This window comes from Pimephales promelas, chromosome 1 (assembly GCF_988280905.1).
Source record: "Pimephales promelas chromosome 1, fPimPro1.hap1.1, whole genome shotgun sequence".
Classification (NCBI taxonomy): Eukaryota; Metazoa; Chordata; class Actinopteri; order Cypriniformes; family Leuciscidae; genus Pimephales; species Pimephales promelas.
This window is the reverse complement of record NC_142769.1, coordinates 20,152,754-20,157,257: the sequence shown is the minus strand read 5'-3', so window position 1 is coordinate 20,157,257 and position 4,504 is coordinate 20,152,754. Positions and strand designations below refer to the sequence as shown.

General features: G+C 29.1%; 1 long non-coding RNA gene across 2 annotated transcripts; it reads right to left on the bottom strand.

Moving 5' to 3' along the window:
- Positions 1-425: 425 nt before the first annotated feature.
- Positions 426-3,392, bottom strand: LOC148998409 (uncharacterized). Of its 2 annotated transcripts, XR_016155153.1 has the most exons (3): positions 2,774-3,392; positions 1,577-1,689; positions 426-1,401 (listed from the first exon to the last, which is right to left on the bottom strand). It is a non-coding gene; the product is annotated as an uncharacterized LOC148998409 (long non-coding RNA). The 2 variants fall into 2 exon arrangements; XR_016155152.1 differs by lacking the exon at positions 2,774-3,392 and having other exon boundaries at positions 1,577-1,780.
- Positions 3,393-4,504: the final 1,112 nt, after the last annotated feature.

Here is a 4,504-nt window from a genome sequence, read left to right as displayed (position 1 = left end):
TTGAAACAACTTCAAGTATATTAAGTGTACTTTAATATGTATTTAAGTTCAATTTTAAGGTAATAGTAATATATTTTATTATATTAAATTGTGCTAAAATGGAACCATTTTAAGTACATTTAATGTAATATAATAGCACTTATTTAAAGTGTATTTTAATACACTTTAAATCGATTTTAGAAATACAGCATTAGTATATTTTAGCTTCACATTAATGCGTTCTAAGTATATTTTAAATATAATTTCAGCTTATTAATAATGTATTTGTAGATCACTATAGGACCCACTATTAACATATTAAAAATATATTTTTTCCAAAAACCATTTAATATAAAAATAATATATTTTAATGTATTAAAAATACAGTTAAACATTTTAATTCAACAAAACCCAGTAAAAAAATATTTCTACAAAACACACAAACACTCTTTGAAAGATAAACTTTAATGCACTACATCAGTAAAGCATTATGAAAACTAAACAAAATACATTAACATAAAATGCATTGATTTGCAGAGGTATTAAACAGAACAAAAAATAAATAAATAAATAAATAAACTAACTGAAAGGAGTAGTTCACTTTTAAAAAAAAACTTTTGCTGATAATTTACTCACCCCCATGTCTTCCAAGATGTCCATGTCTTTCTTTCTTCAGTCGAAAAGGAATTAAGGTTTGATGAAAACATTCCAGGATTTTTCTCCATATAATGGACTTCACTGGGAACAAAACGGTTCAAGGTCCAATGGCTAACAGTCAATTTGTCGTGAAAGCATGAGAATTGCTCAATTGCGAGAGTCTCGTGCTGAATGCTTGAGAGTTGGCAGCCCTGACAATTTTTTTTTCAAGTCAATTCATTCATTTCGTTCGTTGAATGAACCTAATGACTCAGAAAAAGATTTGTTAATTTTGATGAACGAGTTTGAATAGGAGAGTTATGAACATGCATAACAGAAAAGAGCATGGCGACCATTTGAGCTTATAAAACTTAAACGTTGTTTTTTTTTTTTTTAAATGACCGATCGTTTCGCTTGATAAGACCCTTATTCATCGTCTGGAATCGTTTAAAGCCCTTTGAACAGTTTGCACAGAAACTGCCTTTTGGACCTTGAACCGTTTGGTTCCCAATGAAGTCCATATGGAGAAAATCCTGAAATGTTTTCATCAAAAACCTTAATTTCTTTTCAACTGAAGAAAGAATGACATGGATATCTTGTCATGGGGGTGGGTAAGTTATCAGCAAAAGTTTTTTTTTTTTTTAAGTGAACTAATCCTTTAAGTCAAACAAAGTGAAATACAATAGCAAAAAGTAAAGTGGCCAAGTCGTGAGTAAAAAGAGAAGTTCGTGACTTGTTCAGTCTGCCATAGACTCTTTTGGGGACATCAGAACCACCGAGGGAAATCTGGAAAGAATAAAAAAAAACAAGCATTAGTATAAACTTGTTCATTTATAATTCTAATAAAAAGCTGTCACTTTGTTACTTAATTCAGAACACTTACTGAAGTATTAATGCACAAAAGTCAGATATAATTATTATAACAAATAGGATTTTTCTTTATCATAAAGAATTTTCTTACCATGTCTGAGGTTTCAGGAAGACACAGCTCAGATGATCTTGGGCTTGAGCTGAATGAACCTCGTTTCATGGACTCCAGGGCCTCTTTGAGAGATGATAGTATCCCTGGAAGCTCTACAAAAAAAAATAAAGTTGCATGTTATACAAAGTTAGGGCAGAACAAACACTAGTTTGTGTTCTTCATATATAATTTGTATTTTGTTTAAATGGTAAAACATAATGAACCATTACTGTAACTTCCACGCTATTATTAAAGTAATTATTCATTATTAATAAAGACAGAACATTCTATTGAAAGTTACAAGTTGGTGACAGCTGATAACGACTTGATTAAATGTAAAAAAGCTGAATACCACACATAAAATCATATAAATCAGTCCCTAGAGAAAAATACGATTATGCGATTGCATAATTCAATGCATAATCAGGCAAAATACATATTCATGCGGGGGCCGGGGGACGCAATTTTTCAAATACGTGTTAATATATAATAATAGGTCACTTAGCTACTTAGCTGCTACATGACACAGTATTGACTGTTTTTGTTGTTATTCATTGATTTGTTGTTATACAAATCAAGAGGATCAACTACTTACTCGACTTGACCTCATCTACTCACGGTTAGGTTTAATATAAAAAAATGTCTTTGCAATGTGCAAATTCCTTGGTTAGGCTAAATATTAAATATAAAAACTCTCATTTCATTATTTAACATCGTTTTAATTTCTCAGTGCAAGATATTTAATAATTGGTTTTATGAAAGCTTATAGTTGGTGATTACAACTTAATTTATTTATCGAATTGACATGAAAACTGACAGCCTACTAATAATTAATTAGATTTTACTATGAATTAAATATCACAAATGTGAAAGTTTTATTAGAGCTTAAAATATATTATAATATTTAAAACACAAGAAGTTACTTAGGGACAATCAAGCCTGTCGTGTAATCACCATTAATAACCTTTTTTCTGAAAACACAGTGTGCAATGTTTTTATAGTTGTATTATGTCACTGTCTAGATCTATAACAATTAAGTTGATAGACGTCAATGGATAGACGTTAACTCGCTTTAGTGTCAAATCAACAGAAACGCCAGTAATCCACAGAACATCGTCATCAACTTCTGAAAATATTTTCTAAACCCAAAGTGAGAATAAAGCCAATTACACTAATCACTTAAACTAATAAACTTACCACCAAGAAGTAAGATCTTTTCTGGCAGTATCTTGCTCTGTCCATGTCGTGGCGGCGCAGCTCTGCGTTGTCCTCTTCACTGCTAAATTGTTCGCGGGAGCTGACGACCTGGTAATCTGCTCGTGTGTTCTCTTAATATTAGATCGGTGCTATCCACATTCACTAGGTCCGAGTCAGTGAAATAACAAAGCAAAATTTGGAAAATACATGATTTCTGTTGAGATATCCGAAGCTATAATGGAATACCACAGACGGTCAGTATCCGTTGTACGCGCCCCGCCCAACATGTAAGTTCAAATGGCAGTGTGTGATTGGACGATTGCCGGCAAGCTTGTTTTGAAAAGATTGGCTCTGATTGGTCCAAATGAATGCAACTGGAAATATTAACTAACATCCACAAAAAAGAAACAACTCTGTTAATATAAACCTAACATGCTTTATAACAAGTTTTTTTATTCATTTTGACTAAACAAATGTAAGAGTCAAGCTTTAAGAAATTTATTTTGTTTTTCTAGTATGTACACCTGATCTTTTATGTTGATGTGTGCAAGTACTGGTATTCACTTGTTTTGTGGAAAAGACTATTTGATTAATTAATGCAGAAGTATAGAAGTGCATTACTTGTTAGTCAAATTTGAGTGCTTTTCATAATTATAACAAATTAATTTAAAAAAGTTAAACCTAAAACACATAATATAAAGTGTGAAATACATATGCATTGAGTTAAGTGTTGGTAGTATTACAAAAAGTGTGGTAGTTTTTGGTATATTTCTTAAAAGCTTAACTGAGCACATATTTATAATTAAAGTGCTACTTCTAGTCTTTGTAGAAAAATACAATTAATTTCGATACATGTTTAATTGCCTTCATGTTAGGAAGGGAATTAAAGGGACTTGAATTTTTAAACTTGAAGTGAACACAAAAATACTTTAATTTAGCAACAAGTATGCTTTCTGTAAATACACTAAAACTTCACTAAAACTATGTTTGTTTTTAGCATATTTCTAAAAGTGTAATTAAGTGTATATTTATTATCATTGCGTTTCTAGTAAAACATTTTTAAATATAATTAAAATATGTTTGTATTTAGCATATTTCTTAAAAATGTAATTAAATACCAATGTACTTCTAGTACACTTTTTAGAAACATATTTAAAGCATGATTGTCATTAGCATATTTATTAAAAATATAATTAAGCACACATTTATTACCAATGTACTAGTAATATACTTTTTTAGAAATACATTAAAAGTATGCTTTTCTATAGTGTATTTCTTAAAAGTGTATTTAAACATATATTTATTACCAATGTACTTCTAATATACTTTTTAGAAATACATTTAAAGTATAATTATCATTAGCATATTTATTAAAAATATAATAAAGCATACATTTATTACCAATATATTACTAATATACTTTTTATAAATACATTAAAAGTATGCTTTTCTATAGTATATTTCTTAAAAGTGTAATTAAATATATATTTATTACCAATGTACTTCTAGTATACTTTTTAGAAATATACTAAAATGCAATAAAATACATTTTTAGTACACTTTAAATAAGCATGTTGTAAATACAAATGTATTATAAACACACTATTTGTATTTCAAATATATTTTTAATACATTTAATACAACGTCTTTTTCACCTGGGGACATTCAGCACAACCTGTGTCTTTTATTTAGAATACATACAAATGTCATTTTCCTCTTTGAGTTTGTCAA